We start from the raw sequence: 16,875 nt of genomic DNA, 5'->3' as shown, positions 1-16,875 counted from the left end.
CTGAGGCAGTTGCAGAATTGCTACGGAACTGCTGCATCCAAACAGTCACACAGAAACCTCACATATGTAGCCCACTCTCAGTAGTGTCCAACAGCTCTGGTAAGTTGAGACTAGTCCTGAACCTGCGTTATCTTAACCAATTTCTGCTAAAGGCTAAATTTAAGTACGAAGATCTAAGGGTGGCTATGTCAATGTTTCAACAAGGGGACTATATGTTTTCTTTTGACTTCAAATCGGGGTAACACCACGTAGATATCCACAGGCAACACTGGAAATTTCTGGGGTTTTCCTGGGGTCAGGGCAGGAAACAGCAATTTTATGTCTTTTGTGTATTACCTTTTGGATTAGCCACTGCATGCTACCTATTCACCAAATTGTTGAGACCTCTGGTTCGACACTGGAGGGCCCAAGGCTTGCGGGCAGTTGTCTATTTAGATGATGGGATAGTGGCAGTAAGTGGAAAAAAGGAGGCACAGATTGCTAGTGTACTAGTCCAGGAGGACCTTAGTAGAGCAGGTTTTGTCACAAACCATACAAAGTGTAATTGGACACCATCCCAACAGTGCGCCTGGCTTGGCTTTGAGCTGGACCTGGAGCAAGGCAAGATAACAGTCCCACAGGAAAAAATTAATGCACTGCAAGCCTTACTTAAAGATGCAATAGGCAAGTGCTCCCTCCCTGCTAAGGCCCTAGCTAGTATTACAGGTAAGATAATTTCTATGTCCCCAGGGTTGGGTCCAGTGACCAGGTTAATGACCAGGGGACTGTACACCTTATTGAACACACGCATGTCATGGCTACAGTACCTGCCACTATCCGAACATGTAAGAGGGGAACTCGGGTTCTGGTATAACGAAATTGAAAAGTTCAATGGGCATAATATATGGATGGGGCCCTCAGCAGTAAGGGTTGTGTTCACTGACGCTAGTGACTCTGGTTATGCAGGTTACACAGTGCAACATGGGTGTCACATAGCACAGGGTACATGGCTGCCAGATGAATCCAAAAGGAGCTCCACATGGCGTGAGCTAAGAGCAGTTAGACTAGTGCTGGAAGCCCTGGCAGCTAAGTTGGCTAATGAGCGGGTTAGGTGGTTCTCTGATAATCAGAATGTAGTACGTATACTGTCAGTAGGGAGTAAGAAACCTGACCTGCAGAATGAAGCACTTGCTATATTTTCGACTTCGCTAGCACACTGCGTCCACGTTGAGCCAGAGTGGATACCAAGGCGGGATAACGAGGTCACTGATTACCTCAGTCGGCTTGTTGACTATGATGATTGGAGCCTGGATCATGTTTCCTTCATGGAATTGGACAGAGTGTGGGGCTCTCACACAGTTGATTGCTTTGCAAGCTATTACAATACACAGCTGCCACGTTTTAATTCTAGGTTTTGGAACCCAGGCACAGAGGATGTGGATGCTTTCACTTGCGACTGGCAAATGGACAACAACTGGCTTTGTCCGCCTGTAAACTTGGTGCCACGTGTTATCAGGCACCTGTTGAAGTGCAAGGCGGCAGCAACTCTGATATTGCCAGAATGGCCATCAGCGCCATTCTGGCCTATGTTATTCCCAGAAGGAGGCAAACCAGCCAGCTTCATTGCAGAAACCCGTACCTTGACACCAGCTACCTTCACTATAATTCCTGGAAGAAGAGGCTCCAGCTTGTTTGTAGGTTACCCCAACACTAACTTGTTGGCACTGCGCATACCGCAGCGGTGGGTCAATAACTGTACAGCTAGGATTTGCTAGCCAGCCATTGTAGACTGTTAAGGTATGGTAAATGTAATAGGGACATAATTATGTAAACTATGCATGCGCTATTATCATCAGTTTTGGAGGTAAAAAATAAATGAATAAATTAAATAAATAAAAAGATTTCAGCTCAGATGTAGGGGAGGTCAAGTGTTTTAATGTTTAATGTGATGTACCAGCCTAGGTGCTGGGGTAGTCAAGTGTTTTTAATGTTTAATGTACCAGCCCAGGTGCTGGGGTAGTCAAGTGTTTTTAATGTTTAATGTACCCGCCCAGGTGCTGGGGTAGTCAAGTGTGTTAATGTACCAGCCTAGGTGCTGGGGTAGTCAAGTGTTTTTAATGTTTAATGTACCAGCCCAGGTGCTGGGGTAGTCAAGTGTTTTTAATGTTTAATGTACCCGCCCAGGTGCTGGGGTAGTCAAGTGTTTTTAATGTACCAGCCTAGGTGCTGGGGTAGTCAAGTGTTTTAGTGTACCAGCCCAGGTGCTGGGGTAGTCAAGTGTTCCTAATGTTTAATGTACCAGTCTAGGTGCTGGGGTAGTCAAGTGTTTTAATGTACCAGCCCAGGTGCTGGGGTAGTCAAGTGTGTTAATGTACCAGCCCAGGTGCTGGGGTAGTCAAGTGTTTTAATGTACCAGCCCAGGTGCTGGGGTAGTCAAGTGTGTTAATGTACCAGCCTAGGTGCTGGGGTAGTCAAGTGTTTTAGTGTACCAGCCCAGGTGCTGGGGTAGTCAAGTGTTTTTAATGTTTAATGTACCAGTCTAAGTGCTGGGGTAGTCAAGTAATTTAAGATTTAATGTACGCTGGGGTAGTCAGGTGTTTTAATGTTTAATGGACCAGCTCAGGTGCTGGGGTAGTCAAGTGTTTTAATGTTTAATGTGCTAGCTTAGCTGCTAGTTGTACATAGAATGTTATACTTTATAATTACGGAAACACAGTTGTCAGACTCTTAGTAAGCATGAATGATAAGTGCAATGGGATTCAAGGTCACCTATGCATGGAGATATTGTATCACCAGGTTGTGTTATTACCACAGATGTCCAGACGACAGGGACCTGGCTCACGCTGAAGGACCTTGAGGACCCTGAGCTGGCTAGGCTTGCTTCGCAGCTACCATCCACAGTGCTCAAGAGCAGAGCAGACTCATCCGCCAAGAAATACCTAGGAGCTTTTCAACGGTGGCGCTATTGGGCTTCAACTCACAACCTGCCAGTATTTCCAGCTAAGGAGCAGCACATTGCCTTGTATCTGCAGAGTATTGCCAACCGCCTTGAATCCAAATCAGCTGCAGAAGAAGCTGTCAATGCGATCAACTGGGCTCACACACTAGCAGGGCTAGAATCTCCAGCGAATGCAACATTTGTACAAGCTACACTGCAAGGAATAAGGAGATCGTGTTGCAAGCCTGTGCGGAAGAAGAAGCCTGTGACTGTAGACATGCTGGCTGACATGGTTGAGAACATGAACTCTCATCCAACTCTGGCAAACATGAGGATCACTACCCTGAGCCTGCTGGCTTTCGCAGATTTCCTCAGGTTTGATGAGGTCATTCACATTAGGGCTAGTGATGTCACTATTGCTGAGGGAATGGCCAAACTTCAGATCCCACGTAGCAAGACTGACCAACTCAGGCAAGGAAGTGAAGTATTAATTGCCAGGACAGGGATGCCGACCTGCCCAGTAGGAATGTTGGAGCGGTACATGGCTAAGGTCGGGTTGGACACCACAAGTGAGCTTTTCCTGTTTAGAGGGATTACCAGAACCAGTGGTGGTGAGAGACTAAGAGGTACAGGTCCGCTCAGTTATACAACCGTGAGAGAGCAGTTTAGGGGCAAGATGTTGGAACTGGGCTACCCTGTTTCAGGATATGGTCTGCACAGTCTCAGGGCAGGTGGTGCTTCCGCTGCAGCCCAGGTAGGGGTCCCAGACAGATTGTTCCGCCAGCATGGAAGGTGGAGATCAGAGACAGCTAAAGATGGCTACATTGAGGACTCTGTGGAGAACCGCCTGACAGTGTCCAAGAGTATAGGGATATAACAGTATCTTTATTAAGGGGATACCTGTGGTGGTGTTTATGGAGGGGTAACATATGGTGCTAAGCTGCAGAGTGTGAACCAACACTAGGCCTTCTTTGTTACTCTAATTGTTTGTTAAATTAAATGAACTAGTAGACGCGCCTGCAGCTGCACACCAGTATGTGTTTGTGTGAGTATCTCGGGTATGAGGAGGGAGATGTATTTTATGTCGGTTGAGCTTGCGAATTAGACAGAAAATAATCTCCCGCCGTAATACATTGCGCATGTGTGTTAGTGCACGTGATTCATGTGTGAGTATTTATATAGTTAAAGTGTGAACGCATGTTCATTCTAGGCTGACAGGTGCGACAGTGTTGGCTGGCCCACCCCCCCTCCCAGTTGTGTCTGGTGTGTATCCTTAACAGATTTAGATAATGGTGAAGATTTTGCTGCTAACTCTGGACTTTTCGCACACAGCACGCATTGTATTTAATAGGGTGGATACGCTTGGTTTTTTCCGGTTAGGGGCAGCCACAACTTAAATAAAATAAAAAAAAAAAAGCCCCTATCGGTTTTTTCCCTTAGGCTCACTTGGGCACAGTGGGTCTTAAATTAATTGCACTGCATAGGCCCCCACCCTGGTTAGGCACAAGTAGGGAGTTTTTAAGTTAATATGTATAGTTAGTGTTTAACATTATTTTAAGTTTTGTAATTAGTGTATGTAGTGTTTGTTAAATTAAATGAACTAGTAGCCGCGCCTGCAGCTGCACACCAGTATGTGTTTGTGTGAGTATCTCGGGTATGAGGAGGGAGTTGGTATTTTCAGTATACACCCAACACTAGTACATACCAGCATTACAAATAGCTGTAATTGATTTTGTATCTTACCAGGTCAACTATCTGATTGACGAGGACTACAGTGCAGGGAAGGGATGAAATGCCATCATCTCAATGCTCCACAACTTCCTTGAGACACATAGTTTTGGCAAGATCCATCTACATTTACATGCAGACAATTGTTGTGGCCAAAACAAAAATTGATACATGATGGCATACTTACTGTGGAGAGTGAAGACCGGGTGCCTCAGTGTTGTTGATAAATTAAAGTGTCAGTAACTAGCATATAGCTGGTAGTTAAAGCATCAGTAGATCAGTTTAACAGCTCAGTAAAAGCATCAGGTAACTAGCTATACAAGTTAACTGAAGCGTTATGGTTAGTATAGCTATAGCTAATTCAATAGTAAGTAACTATAGTTATGGAAGTGGATCCATAGACGTTCTTGCCAGAAACCTAGTTGATATTTAGCTGGTCAATGCTATTAAAAAAAAAGTTAGAAAAAAAATCTGCTGTGACGCGAAAAGGTAGCTATAGCTATAAAAAAAGAAGAAAAATTGACACAAACTATTGCTAGATCGAACCCAGACATTCAGGTTTGGAGTACCATGCTGTCCATCACGCCTTACCCACTACTGTACCACTTGTATTTGCACTACTATGATTTAATTGCTACAAATTCAAAAAAACTACTAGTCGAACCAACAGTCCATAATAGAGAATAAATAATAACTTAATGGCTAAAATAATAAAGACTGATAATAACCTATAATACCCATAGCAACTCTTGATTGATAAGTTACAACTACATAGCCAAATTAGCATTTACAACTGCCCTTTCACCAACTCTAGCCCCTTTATATAGCCCCTGTGTTATCCCTGGAAATCTCTGCTGATCATTTATAAAATTGGGGCAGCTTGCAGTTAAATAATTAGGGCTGCTTGTGTTTGAGCAGTAATCCCTTGTCTGCATCCTACATGAGATGGAAATGCTTGATAAAAATGCCAAATTCTCATTAGCAGCTATATGCAGTTGGCCTCAGTCTGAATGCTATATATATCTTTACCAACCTGTATAGCAAACTGTGATTATACAGGAGCCTGAGGTGATTTCAAACTTTGAAGCTGATATTGAAACAATGTCAGAAGAAGAAAGGCAAAGAATGGGGATTTATGAAGTTGACAGGGCAGTGGCTAAAAGAAATGAGGTATCAGCGATAGATATATCTGCATAAGAGTGCATTGGTGATTGAAGGTAATATAGGGGTTATTTGATGAATACTTGATACTCTGGAAAATCTACCCCGAGGAAGACCTCACATGGGTAAAGGGTACAAAAGAATCCAATGAAGTTAAAAGGTATACAACCAGGAATCTAGCTATGTCAAGTGATATTTTATATGCTTCTAATTTGATTCATAAAGGTTGTATGATGCACCACAACCTCAAGAAGATGTAATTGTCCATACAGTAGTTAAGTTTTTAGCAGTTATAGCTAGGTCACTGAGAGTAGCGGAGGGAAAGTAATACTATAACTATAGAATTTAGGCATGATTTTAAATATTAATTTACAGCTAAAAATAAACTCACGCTCACAGATTTTCCCACATACATGTAGAAGTAACAATTTCATTCTTGCTTGTGAGCCACATGAAATTTTCGCTTGATTGGTGCATTGGCTTGTTTAAACAGTTGTTTAGAAGGACGAAGGTCAACAGTTTGGAAGAGATAGCTGGAGTTGTGTGGCGATCAGCCTCAGTCAATTATCCTCAGTTAGTTGGCAATTATGATGGGACTTCTTCCAAAGTCTTTTGATACTAAGACTATAGCATTGAATGGTATCACCAAACTCCGATTTTCTGCCAAGCATGCATGATTAGCTTTGGTGAAAACCTCTAATGACGGTGTTGAGAAAGAAATCAACCTACTGATACAATCTTCTGACCATGCGTGATACTACCTAACGTGTTATTGAGTTCTGTATAATTACGTTTATTATCAGAGGCACTAATGGCAATTTTTCGAACAGGCTGTCAACAATTTGTCAAGTTGAAGTATGCAGAAAAGCCTGAAAGTAAGTTTTTATCATTGTACAGAACGTATGATATTGCAGCAACACAAAATCATATTGATTTCAAATTCAAACTACAGTTTCATTATGTTATGTAGGCTTGATTTATACAATTTAAAAAAATGTGTTAAGCTTGTGCATCAAAGCCAGATTTTGAGAAATCCGGTCACACACACACACACACAACACACACACAGTCTCATGAGTGTATTGTATGCAAAAAAAAAAAGAAGGTTTGCGGATCCAAGCAACCTAAATGCACATATGAGGCCATATATCACTGATACCTGTGATACCAATTTTAACCCTGATAACAGTGATAATAGTGAAACCTGGTGACAGTGATGCAAGTTATACCTCTGATTCCATTGATATCAGTGATACCCATGCTACCTGGAGTACTTATTATATCACTTATTCCCATGATACCTGTGATATCATTGATAACTGTGATACCAATTATAGCCTTGATAACAGTGATACCTGTGATATTGATAACAGTGATTTATATACTTAAAGGGGAACTGCAGTGAAAATATAAACTACTTTTAATTATATAAATCATTTAGTAATACAGTCCTAATCTTGATAACAAAGTTTCAAGTCATAATGTACAGTGGTTGGCTCCTACGCTTCACTGGTTTTGTGAAGGAATAGATAGTAGGAACAGCAGTAGCCTTTAGCTTCGGTTTAGCAGGCCAGTGATCCTCCAATACAAATTTCACATAGTCATCTGCTATAAAATGGTGGCTATAAACACGGGCGTTTTAATCTTCCAGTGGTGGATTAACCACTCGCAGGTTTTGTAGCCACTATCACAACATGCACGTAAGTGCAGAACCAGCAATCACAAAATCTTACCTGTTTTGCTAACTCAGGGTTCTTCTTCAGTGGTACACAATGAAAGTTTGTCCCAGGTGGGGCACTATCTATGTCACTGTCACAGTCTATCGCGATACAGTACAACGGCATCCCACTCAAAACGTTAAGATACCATTGAAACCAATGGAGAATTATTTGCATTCGATCCAGTGAAGTTGTTTCATATAAATCAGACGTATGATCAGTATGATGAATTCAAGTCTACTACAGTACTTCAATATTACAAATCTTTGTGTTAGTCAGAACACAAAGTGATATATATATATATATTTATGTATCACCTCAAGAGAAAAATATTCCGACCTCCTTGCAGAAGCACCTAACTGATAATAACATCGACTTGCAACTTGGGTGTATATGCCACTAAAAGCATGGCTGCCAAAAAGGGGTGTGTCACACTAACTTTCGAATTTAATAACTAGTGAAGCTAGGACAGCCAAGTCACAACATGACTCACTGATCAGTGATTGGCTGGGGTCCGCAGCCAAGCCGTGACAGTACCTGATAAACAAGAATTGCAGCGTGGTGAGCCATAAGGCTATAATAATAAAAACTATAAGTCCATCATACTAACAGATAGACCAGTTTTGTCTACGAGAAAGACAACTTTTGTCAACATTAATCCAGAGCCATTGCTACAGAATGATGTTGGCACACAGGCAGACTTGTTTTTCCCTGCATCATCACTTGTGCTCTCACCTGTGTAGTCTTCATCGCCGGTACCAGGTGTTGCCAGCTATACTTTTAGTGGAGGGGATGAGGACATGTGAGATATTATTATATCTGTTACTGATACTTATATTTCTGTTTTTAGTCCACAAGACCAAGATGAATCGTACCACCCAGACCAAGGCTGTGGATGGCACAGATAGTGATACAATGGGAGACCACAAGTTCATTGTACTTGAATCACAGCTGATGATGCTATTAAGAGGTGTTGTAGTTGTGGTCTGGAAATGATCGAGTTGAAGATATCTACCTCGGGGACATTACTGGAAGTCAGTGGTATATGTCCTGATGGATATGTACTATTCTGGCAATCTCAACCAGTAGTAAGACGTATACCAACTGGTAACCTGCTGTTGGCTGCAGCTATACTCCTCAGTGGTCAGACCTTCATCAACTTTGCTAACTTGGCAAATGTGCTAAATTTAGTGATGGTTGGTGAAAGGTGTTATTATGACATACAGAGTGAGTATGTGTATCCTGTTGTGCACACCACTTATGTAACCGTTTCCCAAGACCTGAAAATTGTCCAAGCCAGATCTACCTCATGATGAGATTGTGTTGGAATGATCTAGCTAGTTCTAGGCCAACATTTGAATCTTTACAGTTGATTTTAAAAAAGACTACGGTAGTCTGATGACGAGCTGTTTGTGAAATTGTGTGCTCATAGATTGTCCATACCTGTATAAGACAACGGGAGGCTGTAGTTGAACATTTAAGGGGGAGCTAGCTACACCTGTCTGGAAATGCTTGTACACATTGTCACTACTACTACACATTTGGAACAGTAGTGTCAACTAGGACTATGGAGTTTGTTGAAAAGGAGAAAATGAAAAATTGCCAAACTAAAAATGACATGATGCTTGTAGAAATTAGTAAAAATAAAGGGTACTGTTGCTTTGTTGTGTTGGCATGGACAACTTATGCTGCTAGTAGTCCGTTTAAATATTTAGTTCTGAAACTTAAATCAATTGAAAAGGAAAGTGTGGTTCCGGTAGTCCAGGATATAGTTAAAGAGCAAATCTTGTCATTGTTAGGCCATGAATTTGAAATTAGTCTTTCACAAGCAACAGGACCCAGCACTGAGGAACCAATGCAATCCTTAACACCTCAGGGTGCAAGTTCCATGTACGAAAAAGTTGGTGAATTAGTGGGAGCATTGCACTCATCATTAGCTTGTCGAGCCATACAAAAGTATATAAATAATGAGAGCGTCAATTCTCTTGTGTCTGATGGTCTGCACATTCACAGAGCACACAGAGTGTATCATCTGAAAGTGACTCTCAGTAAAAATACATTATGTATTGATGCCACTCTACTCCATTGTGGATTGTTAAATGAAAGGATCTTGTGCGCAATAATGAAATACTACATCGAGCAGAATCCTTAACCTTGGTCACATATCTTGTGCTATGAAATACTTTATGGAACAGAAACTTATTGTCATATATTTACTAATACTTCCATAACCTGTTGTCAGATATATTTACCAATACAACTCAATATTAAACACAAGAAAGTATGTTTATAGCTTACAGATGATGTAAAACGAATGATGGAAAGTGTTTCCGTTTGTTGGAATGTGTTTCCAACTGATGTCATGAGCCACACTCATCTCCTTGTTATCTGGTCTTGTTAATTTATCAGTTAAAGTTTGCATGGTATATGTATCCACAAAGTCACACACCTAGCTAGACTACTGATAAACATGTTGTGCTGTCAGTAATTATACCCACTGACTGAATATTTTAGCTACCAGTGAAATACACTGTGTCATGAATGGCTAAGCCGACTGTGAGGAGCTTTATACCCACACACAATCCCCTGGACCCAGGCAACCTATAATGTGATTAATATATACACAAGGTTATAACAAACAGACACAGCATTATGTCAATCTTGACAAGTGAAATGTACAGTCATTATTATTACGGTGGTATACAGCACAACAGCTTGCCAGATCAGATATGTCAGAAAACCAACTCTCTAATTCAAGAACTGTCACGCAACGTTGCAGAGTTGCATAAAGAAGTTCAAGACATGGCTGCCTCACTACACTCTGTAAGCAAGCGAGATGAACTCAAAGGTCTGTGCACAATTACGAGCAATACATCAAGAACTCAGCGGTGCGGACAACAGTGATGGCAGTTCACCATCACCACGTACCGAGAATTTGCCTTAGAATACCGGCTCTGGAACCTCAACAAGCAACCGTGACACTAGTACTGATCTGCGATCAGAGTAGCTAACTGCATATGACTGAAGCTGATCTAAACTCTTGTTGAAACGTATTGTATTATATATGCAATTTAATACTATTGCACGTGCTCATATGCATCACTAAAAATTTTATAAAGTCTTGTACTGGGTTTACTTTTGCATGCATCCATTATTTTTTAACATTGTTATACTAGCCACATAAGTACATGTATGTAATGGGACTAATCCAATGTACTTTTACTTTTGTACACAGAATTACAAAGGCTGAATGCTGACTGAGATCAAAGAATACAAGAATAAACCATAATAACGGCTCAGTAAGTACACCCTCCACTTTGCCCATTCACGTGAAATGGGCAGTGAATAGGTTGGTGGAATCATGGATAATAGATGCCTCGTACAGGATTGAAAACTCCATCTAATCTTTCCACTCTTCACTCCCTACTGTAAATGTTGTAGGGAGCAAATTTTCTAAATGTATGTTTTGCTTACTGATGAGTAGCAGGCTATGGATCTAGCCTACTTGAACTTATCAGTTTTGAATGCGAAAAATGTATTTAACCATGTTATCCAGTGATACCTTTGACTTGTGGGATGTATGAAGTGCTAAAAGAATGTTGTATCTAAAGTGTGCAAGGACAAAGTAGAACAGTAGCAGCAATCATAGTGCAAGGTGTAGTGCAGTAGGCTAGCTTCTTTTGTGAGCCATGCCCACTTTAATATCACAACTTCAAATGAATTTTGATGACCAGAATTGTACTATTCATTGCAATTGATAAAGTTCCAGATTATTTTTCACAACACAATTAAACCATTAAATCCATAATTACATTTGGAGATTTGGATTCACTAATTTGTGCTCTCAACGGAACGACAGTTTGTGCAGTAGAAAAAAATCCAATCTTTGTTGTGAGAGAATTCATGAATTGTCATGAAGACAGCTTGGCAGCTCTCTTGAAACCCTAGCAGATAGTGGGGTAACCTACTTGTATTGAAGTGCTACAGAGTTGACCATTATTAGTAACAAGAATTAATTACATAATTATTAACTCTTGGTAGTAATGTGCCTGCATTTATGTACATGATTCAAAGTTACGGATTATCCTAAGTTATGAACAGGGCTTGGTCCCAGGAGTTTTGGATAACCAAGGTCCCACTGTATTCATATTCGAGAAACATTTTAGTGAAATTTCAGGAGTGGAATGAAATGAATTTATGATGTGACAGGTGGACATCTTGAATTGTTCTATATCATCTTGTTGAATCAACATATTAAGTTTTCAGTCGTTCTGCATTTTAGTCACATTCTCAATATTTTGATGACATGTATGAGATGTTTTGAACACACAGATCACTTATCAACAAACAATGCATACAATATCATTACATTATTACCAAACAACCCTATTTTACAGGAATAGGGTTAGTATCCATATAATAGAAACCAAGAGTATCAAACAGTGTATTAGCTCATAAGTAATGATTGCATAAAGTAGCACGGGTATTTTAGTACTTGTTAGTTTATGCAAAATGGTAAGTTGAAATGCATACGTGGCAATAGGTCTTTGTTTGCCAGTTTTCCCTGTTATTCAACCAAGTATTCAACAGTTATTGTAAAAGGAAACTGTAGGTAAGGGGCCAAGGTTATCTCTAGCTCGATAAAACTACGGTTGAACAAACGAGCGTGCTCCCACACCTTCAGGGATCTACTTTAGAACTTAAACATTAGCCAATTCCCTTTAATGATATCATGTTTTCGCTTGGTTTAGTGACCAAATTGGGCTATATACAGCAACCCTTAATGGAAATATAAACAAACAATTACTGAAATATCTGTGTTATTTCACACAATCATTAATCATGGGGTAATACACCTGTTTGTTACTCATGGTTACTATTATATACTCTTGATAGCACATGCCAGGAGGTGTCATGAAGGCAAGTGTTGTAGGTTGATCTGTAACCACTAAGTGTTGACCGGACTTGACTTATCCATCTATCAGTACTTGACCTTTTGACTTGCACGTTTCAACTTCTGCAAGTTGTAAGGGGTCATGGAGTCAGTGATGTGAGATTAACAGATTGCCGAAACTACATGATAAAGGCGTAGTAGTTTAGGTGAATGTCAGCTTTGACTGGAAGTGTATTGGGTTTGTCATGGAATGGAGTTAGTTAACTTGTGCTGAATTTGGTTATGCACTCACTACACAAGGCATTTCTGAGCAACAAAGAAGTGTTGACAAAATGTGAATCAAAGGAATATTGTCACAAATATATTATCCAGCTGCTTCCCGAAGAGATGAATATTTCTGGTAGTACAAACCTGGAGCAATATAAATGCCATAGTGGAAAGTTGTGATCGCTGCTTTGTTCCCTCTTTCCAAAATGCGCTTTTAACTTGTAAGTTCTTGGTGCATGCTACTGACAGCTGTGGAAGATCTTTACGATCACAACAAAATGTCTACTGAAGTTTGTAACATCGTTGGAGATTCTAACATCTTGTGAGTAGACCATAATTACGTACACTAATACGTATAGTTTTCAATTGTGGGTTAATTTGTCTTGATTTGACTCTACAGCGATATTGCCTCGATCATTGATTGAGTTCACAGATCTACCTACAAAATGAACCTTCATGACACCTCCTTTACATGCAACATGCGTGCAGAAAACTAGTTTTGCATGGCCGGACCCTACTCTTGAGCGGCGCTTATCGATTGAAGATTATAATATAAGCAAGGATGGTCTATGGCACTATTTGAGTTTGACTTAACAAAGGCCTAGCTAGCTGAGTACATAACCCACTAGAGGAAATATTTCAAAACTGTTGCACTTGTGAGAGAATGGCTCAAGAAGGCGGCTACTCATTGCAGAATTTAGGTCGTGATATTTCTGACGTCAAGGAGGAAGTTGAAAGTTTGCAGAAGAAACAAAATGAACAGAATGAATTATTACATAGTGAGGAATCAACTGTGGACTTTTGCAAGTAATTCAAGTTTTACTGTGTGGCAAACAATATCCGTGACAATACAACAGAAATTTTCACACTGCTGGGATAGACTGCTGGGATAGACAACATAAAAAGTTAAAGAATGGAGCAAGTCCCACACCAGTAAGCAAGGGGCAGTATTTGAAAGTTGACATTCATATAACATCGTAAACAGGCCACAGCCAAGACCAGTTGTCCTGCAGATATCTTGTAAAGCCTTAAAAATGTACGCATGCGTGTGATTGTACTTTAATTATAGTGCATTGGTGAAGCACGTGGCGGCCGTTTTTAGTTGAATACAGAACACAGGTGTCACAACTTTGACATTTAACTATACCCTATACCAGCTTATAACCTTCAATCGATAAGCACAGCGCGAAGAGTAGGGTCTGGTCACGCGAGACTAGCAGAACTGAAACACAAGTACTGTTTCACGTTTTCAAGAGCTAATACCTGTGCTTTTTAAAAAAAATGACGAACGCTTCTACCTGTTGCAGCGACTGTGTCATCGGCGGAGGGTGATGCCTGTCCTCGCTGCCTCGTGCCAGTTTGAACTTTAGCACCGAAACTGGTCTCGCCCCACACACGAAATGACCATATACCTGCCAGCAAAAACAGTATATCGAAGTAAACCACACGCTGTTAAACTACCTTTGATTTGAGTATCAATCTCCTCTCTTTACATCATGACACCAGGATGCCACGAGTCTCGAAAACCGCAGAGACGTGCGCACAAAAGTTGTGCATTGTTTAGAACTAGGGGGTATGTCAAAACAACACAGAGCAAGCAAAAGAATACGCTTATGGAAGAAGAGGTTTTGGCGGGGCAGTGTGAGTGTGGTGCCTGTGTATACAGTATACAGTGAAACCTGTCTAAACCGTTCACATAGTGAGGTCACGGGCTAGTCTGGCTCGGCCGCCCCTTCGCAAACGCACGAGTACACAACAATGGTGAAGTGACCAGATCCTTCCAGTTTGCGAAGGGGCGGCCGCGCCAGACTAGTCACGGGCCTGTATCAGTTTAGATTAATGCGAGGGGTAGGCTCGGGGGTAGGTAACGAGACAAAATCGTCTACGAAATTTCAAAGATGTTCTGCCCATATTTCATCTTTCAAAACATTTCAGTTAAATTTCTCCGTAAAATGCAATAATTTCAAAAATTAGTAAATCCGTAAATTTATTGACTCTTTAATATCAAATTGCATAAATTTCAGGCAATATTTCATCTTTCAGAACTAATTTCAGAGATGATCTACAAAATTTCAGGTCATTACCTACCCCTCAGATTACTGATATTCTTTACCTGGCCGGCATGCCTGTATAATCTGCCCGCTAAAATGGTTTCACTGTTTATACCGATTACTGTTCATGATGAGTATAAATGGTTGTAATTCTTGTACTGTTACATTACGCCCATGGAATTTAGCCCATGATTGTCTCCCAGATCAGGCGACTCGAATATCTAGAGGAAGGAGTGACGAGATGTATTCCACATGTATGACCCAAGGGATGGCATTCCAATATATGCTATACTTTGATCATAACAATTAAAAGTCAAATAAGAATTCGCTGTAGGTCTAAAGGCAAGCTTCATTTGTGTAGTGTAGTATTTCTCCATTTTCCATGTACATGATAGTCTGCACCACAGAAGCTCTTTACATTTTCACAATCATTTTCAGTTACCCGAAACCACAACTAGATTTCATCCTCTATCAATCCAGCCAATTGTATCTACTATTAATTAATATCGCTTCTCTTTTTTGTAAACAGCTCTTTTCTTGGAACACCATACCATATTCCATCCTACAGATTAAGAAGTCAAATCTATTCTGTGCTGCCCTTTGCCACTTTCTATTCAAATAACTTTTCTCTTTTTTGTCCTGTTGTGCTCTGTTATTAGCTATCTGTCTTGTCTTAGTTATTGTATTCGTGTGCATTTAATGTTACTGCCTGTATGTATGCTTAATTGTGGGGAGTACGTTTGCAGGCTTGTTCTTTTGTACGACCCTGTCATTTTGATAAAATTGATAATAATAATACTAATACCACAACTGATACTTTTTGAAACATCAGTTAAGAATCAAGCACAGATTTTAGTACAAGTCACGCCAATTTTTCAACTTTGACCACTTTGACTGAGGACGAAAATCAGAGTATGGAGTGCCACCCCTTGTGACCCAAGTTTCAGTCAGAGGAAATTCAGTTATTGCTCAAAGAATATTAACACAAACTTATATACCATGAATACACTACTGGAGATGTTGGTGTTTATCACATCATATTGCATTCTTACACTAGACTTTATAGCCATAACTAGTTTCTTCAATAATTAGTTTTAGTAATTCTTCACACTAGTTAAAGTGCTGCTGCAAGCACAATATGGAAAAAAAAGCACAAGGGTGTGAGTGAGAGACTAATATAGCACGAGGCAAAGTTGTATTAACAGATTTCACTGTGGTTAGGGTGTTTGGTGGAGAAACAAATGACACACCAATGATAGCAGTGTGTGCTCACCTTCACAATTACAAATACACCCATGCCAGTTTCTAAACTACAAATCCGATTACTCATAATTAAATGCAAATACTTTCCGCAATACTCACTAATTGTTATGTTTGATTTGGATTGGTTTGCACATATTGTACTGTATGTGGTCTTCTATAATTTTCATTAATACCATGAAATTATAGTGAAAAGTAGCTATTCCAGTAGGACAATTTTCTGAAAATGTCACATGTACAGTAGATATAATACATACACGCTTCAGTAATTAATTCAATACAGACATGTCATTCTTTAATTAGTTCAGAAGCTTGTATCACATGACCTAGCTAATATAGCTGCAAACTATGTAGAACTTAGATGTAGCAAGACTGCTATAATGGTAGCCAGGAATATGAATATTGAAACATCTGTCACACTGCAGCAGCAGAGAGGTACCTGCTGGTGTATCCTGGTGTAGACAGCAAGTTTAATCACCTGCATGAGTGGGTTACTGCTAAAGTAAATGGTGTACACGTTGGCTACTTAAGTAATGATCAGAGTCATAGAGTCCTAAGATCTGTGTTGTGTGTGTTATGTCCTGACCTTGTGGCCATTAGGTCTCTGCAGTTTTGCTAAAAATCTTACTTGATACTTAATATTAATTGCAATTGGGGGAAAGGAAATGGCCAATGTTTGTACCCATGCTATAGACTAATTATATGTAGAACATATTGATGTCACAACATCATAATCCCTTGTATTTTATTATTATCAGCTACTATACATTTGATATCAGTTTTGGCCTTGGTACCTTGGTTTCACTATATATATATATATATTGAGAGCAATAGTGGCCACTTTTGAACTGGTTTTAATAATTATTTACTTATGGTAGT

The 16,875-nt window shown here is 40.1% G+C and overlaps 1 protein-coding gene across 2 annotated transcripts in view; it reads right to left on the bottom strand.

Moving 5' to 3' along the window:
* The window catches only part of LOC136244252 (uncharacterized), a 47,187-nt gene extending 32,963 nt beyond the window's left edge, over positions 1-14,224 (bottom strand). For both annotated transcript variants that reach the window (XM_066035803.1, XM_066035805.1), the window contains exons 1-2: positions 14,147-14,224; positions 13,949-14,097 (exon numbers count right to left, since the gene is read on the bottom strand). The gene's annotated coding sequence lies outside the window, so the exon portion shown is untranslated. The remainder of the gene's footprint in view (positions 1-13,948; positions 14,098-14,146) is intronic.
* Positions 14,225-16,875: the final 2,651 nt, after the last annotated feature.

The sequence above is a fragment of the Dysidea avara genome, chromosome 14, assembly GCF_963678975.1.
Source record: "Dysidea avara chromosome 14, odDysAvar1.4, whole genome shotgun sequence".
In the NCBI taxonomy this organism is placed as follows: domain Eukaryota; kingdom Metazoa; phylum Porifera; class Demospongiae; order Dictyoceratida; family Dysideidae; genus Dysidea; species Dysidea avara.
The sequence above is the reverse complement of the archived record's forward strand: the minus strand, read 5'-3'. Positions and strand labels throughout refer to the sequence as shown.